Here is a 23542-nt window from a genome sequence, read left to right on the forward strand (position 1 = left end):
TAGTCCCCACAGATCCAGAAGGTCTGATCTGGTTTTAGGACAGGAACCTTCGGTGCTGCCTACCCTGCCTACTCTGAGAACTGAACCGCTTTTATGACACCCAACCTCTCTAGCCGGTTCAACTCAGCGCCAACCTTCTCTCCCAAAGTGTATGGCACCAGTCTTGCTTTCAAGAAGCAAGGAGTTGCTTCTGGGTCCACGTAAATCTTGGCCTTTGATTTTTCCCAGTTCATCCCTGAAGACGGTGTCATTTTTTTTAGCAGCCCAGGCAGTCCTCCTGTTCACAACTGGAAGATTTCAGACTAGTTTAATTTAATCTCTTTCAACCATCATGACCTAGAAGGCTTGGGTCCTTCCCTTTCTACACCACTGGTAGTTGTGCTGTTTGGTGTCTATAATAAACAGTTACTCTGGAGATACCTTTTATCTGGATTTCTTTGCCTGTGTACGTTTTCAACTTGGCAGAGGTTTGTTCCAAATTTACTTGTTTATTTAAATATCCGAAAGTGTGTTCCCCTACTTCCATTTTTAAGTGTTTACCATTCACTTACACTGTGACAATAATTGGCTCTGTCTTCCAAACTTTCATGTTGAATAAGGAATAAATGTCAGAATTGGATGTTTCTGGCTCTTCTACACTGTATACTTCATTGGACTTCGTTTGTTGCCTGGAAGCCTGTTTTAATCTTGTTTTTCAATGCTTCAATTTGTGCCCACTTTTGTGATAAAAACAACACTCCCTCTTTTAAAATTGCCAATTGTTAGGAATATGATTGTTTCCATGTCGAGAAAAATTAGTTTACGAATTTGCTGCTAGCTGTTTCCTCTAACTTTGCAGTTAGCGGGGGCTGTTTCTCGCTTCGCGGCAGATTCCTGGCTTTTTGCACCACTTTCGGCTGACTGTTCCTGCCCAGCTAGGAAAACGGCACCATCCTGCGCACCTTGAATCGCTTGTGAGTCCCTTACAGCACTTTTCATCGCAAGCGCTATTTCTAACGTTTTCTTAAAATCAAGATCCACTTCAGCCAGCAATCTTCACTGAATAGCATCCTTTTGCACGCCACAGACCAAACGATCCCTGAGCATATCATTCAGGGTTTCACCAAAATCACAATATTCTGTTAGTTGTTTTACTTTCGCCACGTGGGTAGCAATGGTCTCCCCTGGGGCTCTCTGTGATTTCGTTGGCTTGAAATTAGAACCCAAGACATTCTATATATTGAGACCAGTCGACTGTGGCTGGTTCAAAGGGATTGATTCTGCCAAACTGGCATCTCGGATGAGTATATCTTCTTTTCTTTTTGATTATCTTAGATACTCAAAATCCCTGGGCGAGGGACAGCACCAGATCTGATTTATCCTTGTCACCAGTTTGTTATAGATTTGATTTTCCAGGCAATTTTTCTTGGTGGAAATATTGAACTTTATTTACAAGACAGCAGCAGCAGCTACATGTGTGCATCTAACTCTATAACCAAAGAAGAACTCTCTCTTAGAGGTTCCCTGCGCTGCTAACTCATTGGTTTACACAGATCATATGATCTTATAACACAGGATTATTCTTAATGCTACAGTCCTATGTTTATCAGAACTATAATTACTACAGGTACCCTTTTGGGTATGTCCCTGGGACACGTTTTGGAGAGGCCAGATGCCCTTTGGAAGAGGTAAGGTGCTGTTTGGAATTGTTAAAATTAGACATGAATGTGTGTAAAAAGTGCATAAACTCATTGGGACTGTCAAGAAAGCTATCAAAAGAACTGTCAAAAGAATTGTCAAGTTGCCAAGGTATTTTAATATCTTGCCCTTTAAATCTTTGAAAAAACTGTCTGCAGTATTAAAAAAAACAATGCTTGCTATTTTACTCTGTCTGTTGAAATAAGCCTGAGGACTTCTATCACTGCGTAACTGCTACAGGACTGATTTCACGATCATGCATTATCAGAGTAGGGTGCCTGCCGTTTCACAATCTGATTTACAGCTCCAAACAGTTATAAACTCTTTGAAGTGAGGCTATGAATACAAATGCTGGTTTTCATAAGGGATTAAAGGAAGGTAAATGTGGTGAATAGGTTTTATCAATGAGAGTTTTTTTTGAAATAGTGAATTCATATGCTTAAGAATTTACGTTTCTGTACTTGTATTGTTTTCAATCTCCTGACTGTCTCTCCACTCGTGCTGTTTTACCCCTGAACTCTCGCTATTTTATCTCTTGCGCTCTCGCTGTTTTATCCCCTGAACTCTCGCTGTTTTATCTCCTGAACACTTGCTGTTTTATCTCCTGAACTCTCGCAGTTTTATCTCCTGAACACTTGCTGTTTTATCTCCTGAACTCACGCAGCTTTATCTTCTGAACTCTCATTGTTTTATCTCCTGAGCTCTCGCTGTTTTATCTCCTGAACTCTTGCTGTTTTATCTCCTGAACTCTCGCTGTTTTATCTCCTGAACTCTCGCAGTTTTATCTCCTGAACTCTCGCTCTACATTGGTACTAATGACAATATTCCTGATTACAAGGTGTTCAGAAAAGATAGGAAAGGGAAAAAGGAGGAGGGGTGGCATGTTTGGTTAAGGATAGCATTGCAGTACTGGAGAAAGAGGATGTGTTAGAGGATTCAAGGACAGAATCGATTTGGCTAAAGCTAAGGAATAAGAAGGGTGCAAGAAGCTAGTGGGAAAGATAAAGAGGAACAAATGTGCAAGGAAATTACAGAGAGGTGTAAACATCAGTGAGTAGTTATAATGGGGGACTTTAATTACCTGTAGATAGGCTGGGATATAGGTAGTGTAAGGGGCAGTGAGGGACAAGCGTTCTTAGATTGTGTTCAGGAGAATTTCCTACAGCAGTATGTGTCCAGTCGAACAAGAAATGATGCACTGCTAGACCTGGTTCATGGGAATGAGGTGGGCCAAGTAGATCAATGACAGTGGGGGAACATTTAGGGGACAGTGACCATTGTATTATAAGGTTTAGGATGACGGTGGAAAATGATATTGGTCAATCCAGATTAAGAATAATCGACTGATAGACAGCGGACTTCAATGGGGCAAGAACGGAGATGGGCCGGATAGACTGGAACCAAAGGCAAAAACACTAGCTGAACAATGGGCTACCTTCAAAGAGGAGATAGTTTGGGTACAATCAAAGTATGTTCCCTCAAAAGGGAAGGGTAGGACAAACAAATCCAGAGCTCCCTGGATGACAAAGGAGATAGAAACTAAGTTAGAGAAGAAAAAGTGTGCTTACGACATGTGTCAGGTAGCAAATACAATTGAGGACCAAGCTGAATATAGAAGGTTCAGAAGGGATGTGAAAAAGCAAATACGGGAAGCAAAGAGGGATTATGAGAAAAGACTGGCAGCTAACACAAAAGGAAATCCCAAAGTATTCTATAAGCACATCAATAGTAAAAGAGTGGTAAAAGGAGGAGTAGGGCCGATTAGGGACCAAAAAGGGGATTTACACATAGAGGCAAGAGACATGGCTGAGGTGCTAAATGAATATTTTGCATCTGTCTTTACCTACGAGGCAGATGCTGCCCAGACCAGGGTTACAGAGGAGAAAACTCAGTCACTAGAAGGGTTTAAAATTGATAAGAAGGAGGCATTGGATAAGCTGTCGGTACTTAAAGCTGATAAGGCACCAGGACCGGTTGAGATGCATCCAAGCATATTGAAGGAAGTGAGAGTGGAACTTGCAGAGGCACTGGCAATAATCTTTCAATGTTCCCTGGATTTGGGGGATGTGCCGGAGGACTGGAGAATTGCAAATTGCCCTTGTTCAAAGAAGGTTGTAAAGATCTGCACTGCAATTACAGACCAGTCAGTTTAACTTCGGTGATGGGGAAACTTCTAGAAACAATTATTCGGGATAGAATTAATAGTCACATGGAAAAATGTGGATTGATTCGGAAGAGATAGCATGGATTTGTTAAAGGAAAATCATGTCCTACTAACTTGCTGGAGTTTTTTGAAGAGGTAACAGAGATGGTTGATGAGGGCAAGGCCATTGATGTGGCATGCATGGACTTCCAAAAGGCGTTCGATACAGTGCCACACAACAGACTTGTGAGGAAAGTTATAGGTCATGGAATAAAAGGGACAGTAGCAACATGGATGCATAATTGGCTGAAGGATAGGAAACAGAGAGTAATGGTTAATGGGCATTTTTCAGGCTGGAGGAAGGTTTGTAGTGGAGTTCCCCAGGGGTCAGTATTGGGACTCTTGCTTTTCCTGACATATATATATAAATGATGTAGATCTTGGGTGCAGGGGACAATTTCAAAGTTTGTGGATGACACAAAATTTGGGAGAATTGTAAACTGTGAGGAGGACAGTGTAGAACTTCAAAAATACATTGACACATTGGTGGAGTGGGCAGATAGGTGGCAGATGAAGTTCAATGCGGAGAAGTGTGAGGTGATACACTTTGGTACAAAGAACATGGAGAGACAGTATAAAATAAATGGTACTATTCTAAAGGCTGCGCAGGAGCAGAGAGACCTGGGTGTCTATGTACATAAGTCATTAAAGGTGGCAGGACAGGTAGAGAGAGCTGTTTCTAAAGCATACAGTGTTTTAGGCTTCATTAATAGGGGCATCGAGTCCAAGAGCAGGGAGGTTATGATGAGCTTATATAAGACACTGGTTAGACCTCAGCTGGAGTATTGTCTACAGTTCTGGGCGCCATACTATAGGAAGGATGTGAATGCATTGGAGAGAGTGCAGAAGAGGTTTACAAGAATGGTTCCAGGGATGAGACACTTCAGTTATGGGGAAAGATTAGAGAAGTTGGGACTGTTTTACTTGGAGAGGAGAAGGCTGAGAGGAGACTTGATAGAAATTTTCAAAAGCATGAGGGGTCTGGACAGTGTAGATAGGGACCAACTGTTTCTGCTCGTAAATGGATCAAGAACCAAAGGGCATAGTTTTAAAGTATTTTGCGAAAGAAGCAAATGTGAGGTGAGAAAAAACTTTTTTACACAGGGAGAAGTAAGAGTTTGGTCTGCACTGCCTGGAAGTGTGGTGGAGGCAGGTTCAATTGAAGCATTCAAGAGGGCATTAGATGATTATTTAAATAGAAACAATGTGCAGGGTTACGGAGAAAGGGCAGGAGATTGGCACTAAGTTAAAATGCTCAGAGAGCCAGTGTAGACATGATGGACTGAATGGCCTCATTCTCCACTGTAACAATTCTGTGATTCTGAACTTTATTTAATTTCAGCATGGGTCTTGTGGTCTTGCCCATGGTGGATACCAGGTCAATTGGCGTGTTAAGTGTAAGGGAAAAGGTGGGTGGGAGAAGAATGGGTTGGTATGAATTGGCACTAAGTTGGCATAGAGGATATAAAGGGCCTTGGGTGTGGGTAGAGGGGCTTAAGTTGGCATAAGGGCTATAAAGGGCCATGGAGTTGAGTGAAGGGGCATAGGTTGGCATGGAGAGTATGAGGGGCCATGGGGGCTGGGTAGAAGGGCATAGTTTGGCAGAAGGGCTATAAAGGGCCGTGGGGTTGGGTAGAGGGGCATAGGTTCACATGGAGGGTATGAGGGGCAATCAGGATGGGTGGTGGACGTGAGTTGCATGGATGGGGTATGGGAAGTGTATGGGGTGAGGGTTGGTGGGGTGTTTTTTGTTTTATTCATTCTTTGATATCTTTGACAAAGTACCGGACCACCAAGGCAGGCCTTGCGCTCAGCCCACCTCCGCACCCAGCAGCCTCCAAACTCTTTCCGGGATTGCCCACCACGTCTACCATTTTTGCCCGTACCCAATCACCCCCCCCCGCCACCCCCCCACCCCACCGCCCCCATCCTCGGAACTAAAATCCAAACTTCTGGGGCACTTTTTCCTGGGTCAGTTTTGTGGAGTCAGGAATTGTCTCTCCTCTGTGTTCCTGATCCGGGAGCAAACATTCAGACCCAAGGTTCACATTTGAATAATGGTCATTATTATCATACAGATCAACCATGATCCAATAGAATGGCAGCATAGTTTCAAGAGGCTGGATGGCTTACTCCTGTTCCTATATTCTGACTCTACAATTAATATAAAGTCATCCATGGGAATGAAATTCCTCACTTTGAGGAAGATTTCCTTAATAAAACTGGATACCTGTCATTGAAAAACAGTTTGTAGTTCCTGCTACATGCAAAGGTAGGTTTTACAAAGTTCTATTCCCAGCACCGAGCTATGTGGCTGGAAGCGTATTTGGGACTGGAAGTTAGGATGTCCCATGAGATATTCCATCCATTAAAATCAATGGACGAATAACCCCACAGAGTATATTGGATTCCACACCTGAATCCCCAATATGTACTCACAGAGCGCAAGCTCTGCACTCGAACCACAAACTCATTAAAATGCACTATAGGGCTCAGAGGAAAATGGTGTAAGGTTTTCCCATCTGATATGAATGTCACAGGTGAGAAGACGTGAGTGAATCCAGGCATTCTTGCCTTGACTGACTATACTCAGTGCAGTGGGTTCAGTTTAGCTGAATTACTAAGTTTCAGGCTATAGCTACTTTGGCTTCAAATTGCTAACTGTGTGTGACAGTTAAGCCAGAGTTAAAGTCTTGTATGACAGACATAAATTTTTCACTGGGCACACATAAATTGAGTTCATAGCATGCTCTTTAATTCTCCTATCAGTCTTAGAAATGCTGGCTCTGGGACTCGGTTTCAGAGTGTTGGGACAACATACTGTAACTCGATGAAGTGACCATGCCAACTGTGATTATATCAGAAAGAAAGAAAAATATAACTTCCATTTATATAGCACTTTATCAGACTTCAGTACCTTCCCAAGCTCTTCACAACCTATGGATCACTGTTGGACTTTTCACAGTTGTAACGTGGGAAATCGTGAGGCCAGTATAGCTGAACTCAATCTGACCTTAAGCCCTCATCCACATACCTGTGTTTTCTGACATGTGTCATTGAGCAATGGGAAACATGGATGATTTTAATCCTAAACAAAAACAGAATTACCTGGAAAAACTCAGCAGGTCTGGCAGCATCGGTGGAGAAGAAATCAGTTAACGTTTCGAGTCCTCACGACCCTTCGGCAGAACTGAGTATAGTTAGGAGAGAGGTGAAATAATCCTTCCTGACCCAAAGGCATGGAAACAAGTTATTGTATTCTTATTGCTACCCTACTAGGCCAAAATTAACTCAGCACACACTGAGAATCAAACTGCAGCCTTCTTGGTCTATATAGCTCAATGGGAAGTGGCTTAACCACTAAAACACTGTGGCTTATGAATATTACAGATGGTTAAGAATCCCCTAATGTAAAGGTAAAGGAAGGTGGACGGAGCATCTTTTCCATAAAACGTAGGCTCCTGCAACTTCAAAATATCACCCTGTGTACATATCAAGATCCCTCTTTTATCAGTAACATCTAAAAATAATGATACATTAGATTCAACATACGTTTATATTTTAAAAAGGAAGTTTCTCGAATGTCTTTGCTGGAGGTGTATCTACTAACCTTGGTACTGGATTCTCAACTAGTGGAATCAAAGGAATCGTGGTCTTGGCTGCTATTTATGTTTCTCTTCACTGATTGCATTTTCTCTCTATGTGGTGTACTCATTGTCCAAGGGTTGCCATGATATCATTATGGGACAAGGCAAGGGTGAAGACACCAAGAAGTACCTCAGCTAGTGCAGTAATTGAACCTTCACTTTTGGTATTATCTATATCACACTCAAGCCATCTAGCCAACTGAACTAACCAACCCCTTGTAGTAGCTTGGGAGTTTTTAAACTAATCTGTAAAGAGAGCACTAACTGGGAGGGGGTCATTTCATCTCAATGGGTGCAAAACCTACTTGGAAGGGGCCTACTCTGTGGAAAGGTTCTTCCCGATGTTTGAGTGGATGGTCCCCGCCCTCAACCAGTTAATTTCAAGACACTGGGTGAATCAGTGAGAAGACAATGGTAAATGCAACAAATGAGACAGAATGCCAAAAACTCAATGGAACAAAGTAATTCTCAGGTAAATGTGGCATCATCATCAATTTGGTTATACGTTTACTTTCTTTCTGTTTGAATAGCACCGCAAAGATTTGAAAAGAAATGTAGGCTACTTACTAAACAACGTGCCCCATCCAGTCACGTAGCAGGATAACCAAAGATGTCACCAGCAGGGGGAATGCAGGCAGGCTTGACCTTGTCATTCCAGGTTGCAGGTTTGGAAAGTTTGATCATAGCAATGTCATTCCTAAAATGAGAAAGTTTCAGGGAGTTGTTAGGCAACCGTACAGGCTGCCCTCAATTTAATGAACGGCTGAATGCAGCTAATACAGCTTTTGCTATTTCTTAAAAAATATATATTCTTGGGTGGTGGCTGTCACTGGCAAGGGCAGCATTTATTGTTCATTCCTAATCACCCTTGAAAAGGTGGTGGCGAGCTACCATCTTGAACCACTGCAGTCCATGTACTGTGGATAGTGCTTTTGTCTGTAGGGTTTGCTAGTCCATTTCAGAGGCCAGTTAAGAGTCAATTGCATTGCTGTGGATCTGGATTCATGCATAGGCAGACCAAATAAGGATCACAGAATCCTCCACTGAAGGGCATTGGTAAAACAGTGAGCTTCATGATCATTCTTAATAAGGCTAATATTTTATTCCAGAATTATTAATTAAATTTAAATTCCCTCAGCTGCTGTGGTGAAATTTGAACTCATGCCTCTAGAACATGTGTCTGGTTTGTTAGCCCAGTAACATTACCATCATGCTACCATCCTTATTGCTTACATACTGTTGAGCAAAGACCTACAAATCAGCAGGCTGGTGATTTAAGGGCACGGAGAAGGAGCCAAACGAGTGGAACGGGTTGAGTTCCTTCTGGAGTCTCAGCAAGCGGCAAAAATATATCACCGTCCCTTCACTGTAGCTGGGTCAAAAACCTGGAACTCCTTTCCTAACAGCACTGTGGGTGTACCTACACCAGATGGACTCCAAGTGACTCAAGAAGGTGACTCACCACCATCTTCTCAGGGACAGTTAGGGATGAGCAACAAATGCTGGCCAATCCAACGATGATCACATCCCACAAAAGAATAATAAAAGTATTGAGAAAGGCAGGCTACAGCTGAGGAGGCTGTGGGTGTAGCAGGGAGAACAGTTGGGAAGCTTAAGAAGGAAAAAGACTTGAGTGTTGCTGAAAACAGAGACATGTTGTCGAAGCTTTTCATTTTGCAGTCATCAGGACAGATTCGCAAGAATACCAAATCTTGCAAGTCTTGTCCTGATGAGTGCAAGATGAAAAGCTTTGGCAGCTTGTCTCTTTTTTCAGCATTGCTCAAGTTCTGTATTATCAAGCTACTCTCAGGAAAAAGACTTTTAATCCACTGTTGAAATAATTAAGGACTCATTAGCTATTCTTAAATCCTTAGAACATTTCACTTTGTTAAAGGTGCTAAAGAAATGTAAATTGTTGTTGTTGTTATCTGGTCTTGCTGTGATCGCTGAGGCAGAAAATTGTGATCATGGCTAAAAACAGAGCTGACGCCTTTCTCTAACAATCTGATTAGGAAAGGGAACTCATTTTTTTCCACTCTAAATTGATTCAGTGTTTCTACTGTGAAAAGTAACCGATTTAGAAAGCATGGACATCAACCTACAGTCAAACAGACATTATAAACGCACACACAAAAAAAGATAGATATGCAGAAAGACTGGATCACAGTCACACAAAGTATTTAATCATCGCTGTCCATTCCCAATCCCTTTAATCTTCAATCTCATCCTGGTCAGCGATTTTTATTCTTTCAAAGAATTAACCAAAAGTGCCATTGCTGGGAGTCTGTGACACATATAAAAATATCTTCAGTTTAATGTCAAAAATAAAGTTAAAAGGGAAAACTTTAAGTCAAAACAAGTTATTTTAACTTTGTGAAACTGGGGAAACCACAGGTGGACTTTAATGGAGTCTGACAGAGCGGACATGATGGTGGAGGGGGTGGGGGCTGTTGGGAGAATCGGGTGAGAGTATCGCATTGGAGTCCTGGCATCAGTAAAACTGTTCTCAATTAAGCTGGGGGTGGGAAGGGCCCGACACGGCAATTAGCCTGCCAGCAGTGGGATGTCAATTAGAATCATTGATGAGCCACTTATTAAAGAGAAATTATCCCTCAGCTCAGGAATTTAATGTGACTTGCAAGGCTCTCTCGTGCCTCCTGAAGGCCACCCAGCCAACCCTGTTATATTTGCCTGCGAACTCTTAGGGGGAGGAGCCTCGTTTTCAAGCACTGGCTGCCCGGTTGAGGGACCCGGCATCGGAAAGTGGGTGGGGGGGCTGCCGAAAGCCAGCCTCTGCTCTTGCCTCCAAACCCCTGACCATCCTTTTTGGCTACCGCCTCAAAATGACCCCCATCCCCCCCCTCTAACTCACCACCTCGGGCTGAGCCTTAAAACTTTCTTGGCAACAGCCACTGCTCCCGGTGGCACTGCTGGCAATAGAGAGCTACCGGCCTCTGATTGGCCGGCATCTCTCAGGGATGGGATTCCCGTCCCACTGGGGGCTTGACTGTGTGGAAGGCCCAAAGCTGGCCAGTTAAGTGCTTGAGGGAACTTAAATCGGGTCAGGCCTCTCCCCATGGAAGAAATGCGGGTTTCCATCGGTTCCTCAACTGGTGCGGGGGACCCCCGTTTCTAGCACTAAATCCCCGCCCAGACTTGGAATACTAGGAGGGATTTGCCAGGTACACATAGGCTCAGATTTTTGTTCCTGGGTCGGGGGCGCAGTGTCAGGAGAATCCCGAACCCGATCTTTGAAAATAGCCACCAGCAGGTTGGTGGCACAGGCTGGATTAGAAGTCAGGCCTGCTGACCCTGGAGTGAGTGCAGAAGGCCTGCCTCTGTGCTCTGGCACTGTGTTAAATTAAATTTAAATGGCCAGCTGCCTCCGCACTTGTGTGAACCCCAGCCTTACTTCACTCCCACCCTCACGAAAATGGAACGTGCCATGTTCGGGGTGGAAATTAGAATTTCCAGCCTTTTCTGGGATTTTCACCATGCCAGAGCTGGGCCATAGTGGGAAATTGACAACCTTAACCTGTAATTTTCCACTCAAATCTCTCCTATTGGGAGAAATTTTGGGCATTTAATTCTCAAAGAGGGATTGATGGATTGCGAGAATTCAGGGACATGCACCAAGGATGATTCCTGTATTGAAGTGGGACTCTAAGTTATTAGAGAAAAGTTCACAGAAATGATCTTACTTACAAAACAGAGAAATGAATAAGATGTGCAGGAAACATTAATGATGCAGTTATAAAAAAGGTTACTTAAATTAGACTTTAAGTGCAGAACCAAATGGATTGAATATAAAATTAACCAGCTTCAAGTAAAATAAGGAAGGTGAGAAAACTATTTTATCTAAGGTATTATCCTCCTAGTTACAGCAGTTAATGCTGCCTAGTAACTTCCTCCAGCCTTACAACGCTCCGAAATCGCTGCACTGTTCTAATCCCGCCTCTTTCACATTCCCAATTTTAATTGCGCCACCATTGGCAGCTATACCTTCAGCTACCAAGGCCCTAAGCTCTGGAATTCTCTCTCCAAAGCTCTCTGCTCTCTACCTCTCTTTCTGCCTTGAAGACATTCTTTAAAACCCACATCTGGCCAAACTTTTGGTCACTTGTCCTTATATCTCCTTGCATGACTCAGTGTTGAATGTTGTTTGATAATGTTTCTTTGAAGCTCTTTGTGATGTTTTACTATATTACAAAAATAGGGCATAATGCATCTCAGGAAGTTGTCATATGCAATAGGTAGAATTAATTGATGGAAAGATGTTTTTCATCAACACACGCTCCCTGTGAGCGAGTCATCCGAGGTCAAATGACCTAATATCTCCTTTTGTGGCTCAGTGTCATACTTTGTTTCATAAAGCTCCTGTGAAGCACCTTGAGATACTTCATTATGTTAAAGGTGCTGTATAAATATAAGTTGTTTTTGTTGATTCACAGATTCACCGCACCACTGTTAAAACTGCAAGTCAGTTTGACGATTGAGGCTGAAAAATCAAGCACACCACCTTACCCACAGGACAGGCAACTGGGGTTCCACTGAGGGTGAACAAAGATCTTGGCAGCTGCTATAGTCTCTTCTGAACTTTCATCCACACGCCTGTCATACTCCCCGAGGACCACATAGTAGGACTGGCTTGAACTTTGAGGATAAGATGCAATATTAAAATAGTGCAAAGAAACTTGGTGTAACAATATAGGGGCACATTTTCAACTTTATAACTCTTTAACGCAGAGCATCAGAAATATCGTGGTGTTGGGAATCTCATGGCCAAATTCCCAATACACCAGGAGTATGAAAGGCAAAAATATCCTTGTAGGCTTGGAACTTAAATTTTGCCGATCATGGCTGCCAAACACTTACAGCATTTATATGATAATTTACTGTCTGCACTTTTAAGTGATGCATTCTCCTCGGTGAATGTCTCCTGTAAAATAATGTACAGAAGACTGTTGCACAAATGCAGTTAGCCTTCAGTGGTCTACAGTGGGAACAGTATTTACAAAAGCTTATCTCTCAGAATAGACACTCACTGGATGCAGTGCCCTGCTGTTACAACCCAATGACTGTCAATCAGGATTCCTCCACACGTATGGGATAAGTATGATCCTCGATCCACTTTCAAGGAGATCTACCAATAAATCAGAGAGAGACAGTGAGAAAAACAGCATATTCTCAGAAATCAGCTACTATTATACACGGCCATCTACTGGGGCTCCATTTCCATTGTCAAATGGCCAGCGTCATCCAAGGTCACGTCCTCAAACAGTGGAGCAAGTTCTGTTCAGTCCTTGCCATCTCCTGTTTTCTCCCTATATCTGAATATGGTACATGGAAGGTTTAAGGTCGAGTGAACCCTATTAAGATTCAAACCCTGGGCTTCCTGACCCAGGGTCTGATGCTCAACTGACTGAATTTCCAAAAAGTGATTTGCAACATAAAGAGCAATTTTCTTTGATTTCCCTTTATCTCCTTATCTCCACTTCCCCTCTCCTGATGATGCTATTTCTTTCTGGGGTTCTTGGGCTTAAGCAACACTTTGGTACTTTGCCCAAGGGATCGTTCTCTGCAGTGAGCTTAGGTAGTGAGCCTTGGAGGCCTATTCGATTGTGGAGGGCATCATCAACAACCCCAACTTATATTAGTATAGTGCCTGTAAATTTTCCTAAGGGCTTCACAGCAGAGTTATCAAACAAAATTTGATACCCAGCTACACAAGGAGAGTAGGAGTGATGAACTTAGATCTGGAGCAGTAGCCAAAAAAAGCACATGAATGAAGACAGGACAGAGCTGCCAAACCAGGAGCCACCTTGAATTCCAACATCAAGCCTAAACCTTGGCTGTAAGGTGTTTTTTGGACCTCCTGAGGTTGTGAAAGGTCTTTTATAAATGCAAGTCTTTATTTCTTTCCTTTAAACCTTTGCTCACCTAAAACAGACACACTTGCCAGGAGTGGTCAATAGTTAGTGATCAACAGTGGCAATCCCAAGTGATTTTTATTCCTTTCTTTACTTAGGTGCAGTAAGGTCAATTGTGACCCTTCTGCTGCTGTCCCAGTTGAGATCAATCAACCCATCAGAGACTGGGGATTGAACTCAAGGGGCAGAATTTCCCGCTTGGCCGGCAGACAGGCGCGTGTCCGACCCGAACGAGCGTAAAATGATGTGCGATGATGTCGGGCGAGTGTCCCGATGTCATCGCGTATTCGCGCGATATTTCGGTTAGCGGGTGTGCGTGGGAGTTGGCAGTGTGCCCGCTGACAATTAGGCCTATTAAGGCCATTAAAGATTTAATTAAGTGAAATTTTTCGCTGCCCGTCCAACCTTACAGTTGACGGGCAGGTGAAAAGGCCAAGCGGCCTTTGGATTTTTTGCAAAACCTCATCCATGGGCGGGATGAGGTTTTGATCAGTCATATAAAAAAATTACAAATTTTTCAAGCTAAGTTCTAACATGTCCCTGCTCATGTGACAGAGTCACATGAGGGGATATATTGTTAACATTTTTAAAATCTTTCTTTTCTATTTTCAAAAATCGTTATCTCCCTGAAGCAGCTCTATGCCTCAGGTAGCTTTTCCTGTGTGCACTCACACGCATGCGCAAACCTCCGTGCTTGCCCTCCTCACCGCACCCCCCCCCACCCAACACACAGGCAGTGCTGAGCGCTGCAGCGCGCATTTCATGCTGGGTGGGCCTTAATTGGCTCGCCAGTGTGAAATCGCGGTCGTGGCCCAATCGCAGGTGGTGGTCGGTTACCCGACCGCTCCCGCTCGTCCCCACCGAGCCCGCCCGACGAGGGCAAAATTCTGCCCAAGAGCTCATCGGATAATGCCACACTGAGCAACACATTTACCAGTGAGGCTTTGGGAAGCAAAGAGTGTCCCTTTTCTGTCTGCAATGGCATTCCAACTGTAACTCACCTGCCAGGGCCAGCTGAATGGTCTAGCATCGACTCCATTGACTACCCTTGTCATAAAAGGTGGGTAGCTGGGATTTCCACAGGCATTAGCTGAAAAGACAAATGTTCCACTCACATCAATATCTGTAAAATGAGACAATTTTATCTTGAAGGTTGGTGATTGGACCTTAAAGGAGTATTCAAGATATATTAAACAGTTTAGAGAAGATAAAATTGGAGAATGACTTCAAAGGTAGAGCATCACAGTAGGATAACGGTTACAGGTTCAATTTGGTTGAAAGGGAAATTTAGGAGTGATGTTGGCCATAATAATTTAGGAGTGATGTTGGTCATAATTTTTTTACACAGTGTGTATTTGGTACTGGGAATAGACCATTCTGTAGGGCAGGGGAGGCAAATCCCTTGTCTTGTTTCAAGTGCCAGTTTTGCTTTGTGACAGCTAGTTGGTTTCGGTTTCATCTTCTGAACAAATGAGTGAAAATGGGGCAAGTGGCTTTTATTATTTGTACTTATCTCATGATCTCTTTAGCACTTGTTAGTGGCTTATAAAAGCACCAAGAAAATATATTCCACGTACACTGTAATTCAACTATGAAATCAAATTATGCTGTCCCTTGCTGAACTCGCTGAACCCTTCAGTTTCCAGCCAAGGGTTTTAGATTTCCAGCATCCGCAGTATTTTGCCTTTACCTTCAGTTCGTCTGTCAGACTTCACTTTCCACCCTCTTTTTGCAGCAACGTTTGCTGGGGCTGGGCAGTATGCAGGTGACAGGTGGAAACATTTCATCTGGGCAATCCGTTGGCTGCTCTGTTATTTGGATGTCTCTCGCTCCAACAGGAGTCCAACATTATTGTTCTTTTGCATATCTGGTGCCAGCTCTGGAAGTACTATTTACAGAAAATGGCAAATATAAACACCAGATACCTGTTGGACTCTACCATGACCAGCATTGACATTGGATTGGCAACAGGCTGGTTTTCTACCTTCCCAGTTTAGTCATACCACAAGAAGATATGTAGATTAAAATAAGTACAACCAACCCCTAGGGTTTTACACTTCAAGCATTTCTGAATTTTTTAAACTTATATTCATCAACATGCATGACATTTCATCCTTTTCCATTTCAAGCACCCAGTGCCACCACCAAGTATTCCCAGGTCAGATGCACAACTAGATGCAGAATAAAGCTTCCTCTGCCCTGTTGCAAAGATGCCTCTCAGCCTGAGGTAGGAAAGAAACGCAACTTTAAAAGAGCACTCACAACCAATGTGACATTTCCCAATCCCCAATCATTATCCTATGGCGACTTGGAGCAAGAATGCCAATTGGTGCTAAATTATGGTCAGTTTGGAGCTGTAGGCCCTGACTAGGATTGAGACTGAGGAAAATTTCTGCATTTCTCTTTAAATTACAATGTTAGAGTATTCATGTTCAATTGGGCCCAACAACATCTCAAACATCAATTAACTTACCACTGGCCACAAGCAGAAGAATGAGCAGGCTTCCATTATGTTCCTTTGGCACCAGTTAAATAAATGATCAGCAGGCATTTTATATCAACTCAGACACTGCAAGGTCAATCATTACCTTTCCAGAATATTAAAGTATACTTTTTAAAAATACTGAAGGACACTTTATCATACTGGACGTTGATACTCTCCCTACAGTTATGTGTCAAGGTTACACCATTTTTGTTTACTGTATAATAGTTGTGGATGAAGTATTTTGAATCTCTCACTGAGCTGCCAAGCACTGAGCTGAATGTTGGCTGTGAAAAAAAATACTGTGTTCAAAATGGCCCAATGATTATGTTAAAAATCAGCTCTTAAGAGCATTAGATTAATTTAAAACATGCTAGAGTGAAGACAGCTGTGACTTTTTCTTTGCTTGTTTCAGTATTAATCTCCATTTTTTCTAGTTTTTGCTTTGATTGGCAGCATCATTCTGCCATTCACAGCTCCTCTAGCCACTGTCTCTTTATTGTCCCATTACCACTTCCTTTGGCCTTACGCCACCAATCTTTTTGTCACTTAGTTTGGGATTTTCTGTGCCCGCCGGTGTCGGGTGTGTTTGGTGGCGTGAGCGGACAGTATGGCTAGAAGGCCAAAAATCAGTTTCATGAAGTTGTGAAACCAGTTGCGATCGTCCGCTCCGCCCGCTGATGGTGGGCCACATTCCCCGCCATCGGATGTCAGGAATCTCATTGCAGTACATCAGCATTTCATTGTAAGGCCAGCCCCTGCCGGATTTTCTGCCCATATCAGCGGGAAAACACACCGATGTGTTTCACAACAGCATATATAAGGTGTGCAGTTGGTGGGCTGCACTTCACTCAGGACTTCAAGCTTTGTTTGCCTACCTTGCTCTGGGCAGCACTCGCAGTCATCAGCGCCAGGCTTCACAGACAGCACCACATCACTTTTAGGGGGGCTCATGGGCAGGTCTCTACCTATCATATCAGCCATATATGGGTGGCTTTTCAATGGCTGCAGAGCTAGGGCTTGCTCGGAGAGGGGGGAGAAGTGGCCTCGGGCAAGAGAAGAGGCTGCAGGGCGAGGGCTGTACTGTGGAAGGAGGGTATCCCAGGGTGTGTGTGGGGACACATGTTGATCTGTGCAAGTCGCCTCAAGATGGTGAGGACTAAGGAGGAAGTCTCCAGAGGAGATGAGGCCAGATGGAGATGTGAGGGTGTGTGTGTGTGAGAGAGAGAATGGTGGTGTCCCTTGAGCTGGCAGCAAGTGAGATGCCAGTGAATATTTGATGGGCTTGAGTGTGTGAGTTTAGATTGGTGAAATGGTTGCCATAACCTGGCTGCACAGATGACATCATTCATCCTCTATCTGCATTGAATGGCCAACCTCTTCTGTGCAACATTGGCACTGATCACCACTGCCATTGCCTGCCAAACCGTAGTAGTAATGTAGCTGCCCCTCCTGTGGCCAGAGCGGGGGTAGAGGACATCATAGTGGGCCTCCACAGCATCCAAAAGGCGCTCGAGGGCTGCAGTCCTTTTGCCTTTCGGGGCCATGTCTTCTTTGCTGCAGCCCTGGGCTGGAAGCACTGAGCGCGGCTGTATTTTAAATGTGGCACCTGGCTTGATAAAGCAGTGAGGTGATGACTTGGCGGGCGAATGAGAGCCTGCCCGCCATGGAAATGGTGTGCTTCCCGGAAATGCGTAAGTAATGTGGCGGGTTTGGGACGAAACGGTGTGAAAACCCACCACCGCGGCCAGCAGGTAAATCGCACTTAGTGCAAATCTGGGACAATTCTGTCCTTAATCTCTGCTATTTTCCACCCTTTCCCAAACATTCCTCTTTGTTCTTGGCTCATCCTCTCCCATTTCACTTACTTGAAACCTTTCTGTGCATGTGCCAGGCACGTATGTAGTTTTGAGCCTAAGATCTCCTGCAACTTTCGCACTTATGCCAAAATGACCCTTAAATTTTTTGCCGGGAGTTGGTCCCCTTGATCCTCTTTATGCTGTGGCTAATTTGAAATTGATAATATATTTTTTTTTCAGTCCAGTGCTCTTTTTTTCTCGAAAACATTGATCTTTTATGGGGCTCAGTTCCAAAGGCACAGACTGTCTTTTAGTACATCAGCCTTTAGGTGTGAGGCTAGACAGTGAGAGTCGGCTGGTTTTCTGATTGCAGAGAATTCCCTGTTCTTCTGAGAGTCATGCCATTTACTTTCTTGGAAGCAGATCGATAGGACGTCTCTTTAATATCCAATCCTAGAGATGACACCTTCGACAGTGCAGCGCTCCCTCACTATTGCATTGCCATGTCGGTCTAGATTATGTATTCAAGTCCTAGAGCAAGATTTGAATCCACTACCTTCTGATTCCGAGGCACTTGTGCTACGCACTCAGCTAAAATGTTGTACAATTAAGAGTTCTAAAGTAAGTAGCAAGCGATGTGTTTGAAAGCTCCCTCTAATCTTCTTCTTTCCAGGTCTGCATCTTGCTCAACTCGGAGGAAGTGACTCTTATCAAAAGTATACAAGGAAATCAATTAAACACGCACACAGGCCTCAATGTTCTCACAGAAAAAAGAAAAATGTGAGATGGAAAGTTACAGGAAACATCTGTGTTCAAGTAATTTAACCAAAACAAGTAATGCCAGTGCCAGCTGCTTTCATTTATCTGAATTAAATACATTGGATTGACCACTGTCAGAAAAGAGCATTGACAATCATAGGTGTGTCAATAAATCTGATTCACATGGGTGATCGGGAAAGATCATGGCCATTTTGGTGAATTGAAGGATTTCATGGCTGCATCAGCCATGCTTGGGCAATGAGCTTGATGGGGCCAAATGGCTTTTCTCAAACCCATCCTAGGTTAACCTTGCAGTCCACAAGTTTGAAATCTAAAACCAGAAGAAAAATAATGGGGGGCGTTTTAACATTGAGGAGTACATGGCACAGGTGGAGGGTTTAATATCGGCAAAAGTGTCTGCAAGTGCGCTCCAACGTATTCATTTAACTCGGGTGCATTTGGCCTCACGTGCTTTACCCCATCTGGAGAGGCAAGTTAGTGATTTGAATATGTAAATCCCTGAACGGCAGTGATATTTCAACTGGCATTTAAACTTAGTGGTACATCTACAGGTTTCCCAAACTTCCTGAAGCTTGCCATCGAAACCAGGCCAAGGTAAGAATGTCAATTCATGTGGTTCATTAGAAGTCAGGCAGACAACAGCAAAAAATGCTCAGTGCTCACAGCTGCTTTCTTAACTCCCACCAGGAGTACTTAAGGGGGAGAGGGCAATTCCTGCATTTTGGAGGTATTAACACTCAAGATCACAAAGTGCAGCCCCAAGACTGCCATAAATTGGACCTCAGGAGCAAACAAGAGCAAAGTGAGTATCAGCAGCAAAAACAGCCAGAGATGGAGAGACCCGCAGCTGGTCAGCAGAGAGGGTGCAGCAGTGGAGATGGAACCAGCAGAAGAGTCAAGGTCGTAGGAGACATTGTGTAACAGAGTCATGGCTTCGTTGAGCTCTTGGAAGAGCAGTGCACCCAGAGATTGGGAGTGCCGTATCAGGTGGTGACAGATACCCAGTGCCTCCTTGAGGAAGACATGCTCCCTGCTGGACTTGGCAACCACTCCTTACCAGTGGCTGTGAAAGTGACCAATGCTTTTTGCTCCAAATTCTTCCAGGCCTCTGCCAGAGCTATATCTAGGATCTCCCAGTCAGCTGCACGTAAATTGTAAGGGAAAAAAAAATGTATTGCACCAAGAATCTGTTTTCTATGATCTCTGACTATTTCACACATTCTGAGATATGAATCAACAGGGGATGTATTTTAGATGACTGCTGAGATGTGGTAATCAGTCTTTTGTCTCTGCAGCCACAGGAAATGAAATCTAAGTCTTTTGTATCTTTCCTATTTCCCTTTCAAGTGTCTCTGCTTGAAGAAAACCATGACACCTTTTCAGGTGTGACATTTTATGTTCTCTCAGGGCAGGTCTGTCAGCATAATTCATAAAGGAATTTTCCAGAGAGTAGTCATTTTACATTATCAGCCATCTTTTGCTCAGTGTCCTTGCTTGTATTTCTTTAAAAACATACTCGTCTTCCTTCAAAAGCTCAATATGCCTGGAAGTAATTTGTGGCTGTAGTCAGCTTTTATGACACAATCATGGCTGGTTCCTTGGGCTTCCTTCAGGGCTGGAGGATGTTGGGGAGCAGCAAGGAAATCACCCCCTGAGCAGTATCCAGAAGTTCGAGGAAGAGGACAGGGTGCAAGAGGCCATATCCAAAGGAAGTATTCAGTGAGTACTTCTACACTAACTGTCCTCAGAAGGAATATACAAAGTGCCTTTGCTTCACCAAGAAGCCCATCTCTGAGATATGTCACCTGCTGCCATGACAACACAAGCCTCCCACTAGACCATGGACAACACTGCCTGTGGCTGCCAAGGTAACCATGGACCTTATAAAGCACAAATACTTGGGTACTAAGATAGGGTTAATGACCCAATATTTATTTCCTAATCTATTCCTTATTTGTTCATGGGATATGGGCATTGCTGGCTAGGCCAGCATTTATTGCCCACCCCTAATTGCACTTGTTCAGAGGGCACTTAAGAATCAACTACATTGCTGTGGGTCTGGAGTCCCATGTAGGCCAGACCAGGTAGGGATGACAGATTTCCTTCCCTAAAGGACAATAGTGAACCAGATGGGTTTTATGACAATTGGCAATGGTGTCATGATCATCATCAGACTTTTAATTCCAGATTTTTATTGAATCCAAATTTCATCATCTGCCATGGTGGGATTTGAACCCAGGTCCCCAGAGCATTACCCTTATTTTGGGGATTTATTATCATGGTGATCAAATGCCATTACGAAAGAAAGAGTCAGATTATTTACTTTGGTAGTAAGAACAGAAAAGCAGAATAGCATTTAATAGGTGTGAAATCTCTAAATGTTTGTGTTCAGGCGGACTTGGGTGTACTCGTACAAGGAACACAAGAACGTACACATGCAGGTACAGCAAGCAATTAGGAAGGCAAATGCCATGTTGGCCTTTATTGTAAGGAGAGTGACAGATAAGAATAAGGAAGTCTTGCTACAATTGTAAAGGGCTTTGGTGAGACCGCACTGGAGTGACTCTTTTGAGTCAACCAAGTAAACTGAATTAACAAAATTAAGGACAAAGCAAAAGGTAGCCCCTTAAAGGGAAAATGCAAAAACAAAGACAAAATTTAAAGGAAAATTGCGAACATTAAACCAAAATGTCATTAACAGGGTCAATAAAACGTGCCAGTCCCCGCGGTGCCCACCGAGCACCTTGATGGGGCCGGCTGACATCACGTGCTCCCTCTCCAGGGACACCCGGCCGCGAATGTAGCCACGAAAGAGCGGGAAACAGTGGGGTTGGACGGCCCCCTCGATCGCCTGCTGCCTGGACCTGTTAATGGCCAACTTGGTTCATGAGGAGATCCTCCTTCCTCCCGGCCCCCCTCCTCACCTGGTGCCCGTAGATCAGGAACCGCACTGGAGTAATCTGTGCAGTTTTGGTCTCCATTTTTAAGGAAGGATATACTTGCATTGGAGGTGGTACAGCAAAGGTTCACTAGATTGGTTGCTGGCATGAGGAGGTTGTCCTGTGATGAGAGGCTGAGTAAATTTGATCTATACGCTCTGGAATTTATGAAAGGAGATCTCATTGAAACATACAAGATCCTGGCAGATGGCAAGTGAATCCCGCTAGAGTGCACTAAATGACACGAGTGCCCATCCTAGTTATATGGTTGTGGTTGTTGGAGGTCAGTCATCTCAGCTCCAGGACATCACTGCAGGAGTCCCTCAGGGTAGTGTCCTCGGCCCAACCATCTTCAGCTGCTTCATCAATGATCTTCCTTTCATCATAAGGTAAGAAGTGGGGATGTTTGCTGATGGATTGCACAATGTTCAGCACCATTCACTACTCCTCAGATACTGAAGCAGTCCATCTCCAAATGCAGCAAGACCTGGACAACATCCAGGCTTGGGATGACAAGTAGCAAGTAACATTCACGCCACACAAGTGTCAGACAATGACCATCTCCACAAGAGAGAATCCAACCTTTGCCCCTTGATGTTCAATGGCATTACCATCACTGAATTCCCCACTATCAACATCCTGGTGGTTACCATTGACCAGAAACTGAACTTGATTAGCCATATAAATACTGTGGCTACGAAAGCAGATCAGAGGCTAGGAATCCTGCAACGCGTAACTCACCTTCTGATTCCCCAAAGCCTGTCCACCATCTACAAGGCACAAGACAGGAGTGTGATGGAATACTTTCCACTTGCCTGGTTGAATGCAGCTCCAACAACATTCAAGAAGCTTGACGCCATCCAGGGCAAAGCAGCCCGCTTAATTGGCACCCCATCCACAAACATTCCCTCCCTCCACCATCAACACACAGTGGCAACAGTGTTTACCATCCACAAGATGCACTGCAGGAACTCATCAAGGCTCCTTAGACAGCATCTTCCAAACCCACGACCCGCCACCATCTACAAGGACAAGGGCAGCAGATACATGGGAATGCCACCATCTGGAAGTTCCCCTCCAAGTCACACACCATCCTGACTTGGAAATATATTGCCATTCCTTCGCTGTTGCTGGGTCAAAATCCTGGAACTCCTTCCCCAACAGCACTGTGGGTGTACCTACACCACATGGACTGCAGCGGTTCAAGAAGGCAGCTCGCAGCCACCTTCTCAAGGGCATTTGTGGATGGGCAATAAATGCTGGCCTAGCCAGCAACACCCACATCCCAGGAATGGATAAACAAAAATATAAATAACCCCTATGCCAGGATTGGGGATGGGGTCAATGCCAGTTCAGTCTGGGCAGATAAGGCAGCATCAAGATTTCTGGGGTTTTCATATAAAAGTTTTTAACTCTTCCCCTTACCTTGTTTCTCATTCTCTTCAGTGTAACACACCAATTCTCTTTTCTAATTGCCGTCCTACCAACTTTTTTGTGTGCATTGCTTATCTTCATCAAATCTTCTGACTCTCTGTTGAAGGAGCGTAAAAGTTTTCAGTCAGAATATTCTAGCCTTCATGGGGCTGGATCTTACAGCCCCCTCACCAGGTGTGTATACAACAGTAGGGGTTGGAGGGGGCATGTAAAACATGAGGGGTGGCAAGCCCACCGCTGACCCGTCCACCCCTGAGCTGTCCCCATAATATGGTAGGTGGGTGGTGCCAAAATTGGCAGCCCATGCACCATTTTTAAATAAATAATTAAGGATCAATTGAGCTTGTTACCAAGCATGCTGGCCATAGCATAGTATGGTTGGCGTGTGCAGAGGTGGGCAGGCTGCCTTTTTTATGCAAACTGCTTAAAAAGCGGGAAGGAAGGGGTGTACGTCCTTTGTGGAGTGCCCTGTGCACATTGAGGGCACCTCCCCCAAAAATGATACCGCCCATTTGTTCCTCCGCACCTGGCCTCCAAACCGATCTCTCCCACCCCCTTGCCCCCATCCCTCCAGGCTACCCGATCCTACCCCATCCAAAACCCCAGACTTGTCTCTTTCTGGTGGTCATGTCCCCTTCATCCGTGGGACTA

At 44.1% G+C, this 23542-nt stretch overlaps 1 pseudogene across 1 annotated transcript in view; it reads right to left on the reverse strand.

Moving 5' to 3' along the window:
* The window catches only part of LOC144691146 (proproteinase E-like), a 28305-nt pseudogene extending 6806 nt beyond the window's left edge, over positions 1–21499 (reverse strand). The window contains exons 1-6 of the transcript XR_013579041.1: positions 21443–21499; positions 14459–14623; positions 12573–12670; positions 12052–12180; positions 8091–8224; positions 7563–7590 (exon numbers count right to left, since the gene is read on the reverse strand). The product of XR_013579041.1 is annotated as a proproteinase E-like (transcript). The remainder of the gene's footprint in view (positions 1–7562; positions 7591–8090; positions 8225–12051; positions 12181–12572; positions 12671–14458; positions 14624–21442) is intronic.
* Between the last annotated feature and the right edge of the window lie 2043 nt (positions 21500–23542).

This window comes from Cetorhinus maximus, chromosome 15 (assembly GCF_964194155.1).
Source record: "Cetorhinus maximus chromosome 15, sCetMax3.hap1.1, whole genome shotgun sequence".
Taxonomy (NCBI): domain Eukaryota; kingdom Metazoa; phylum Chordata; class Chondrichthyes; order Lamniformes; family Cetorhinidae; genus Cetorhinus; species Cetorhinus maximus.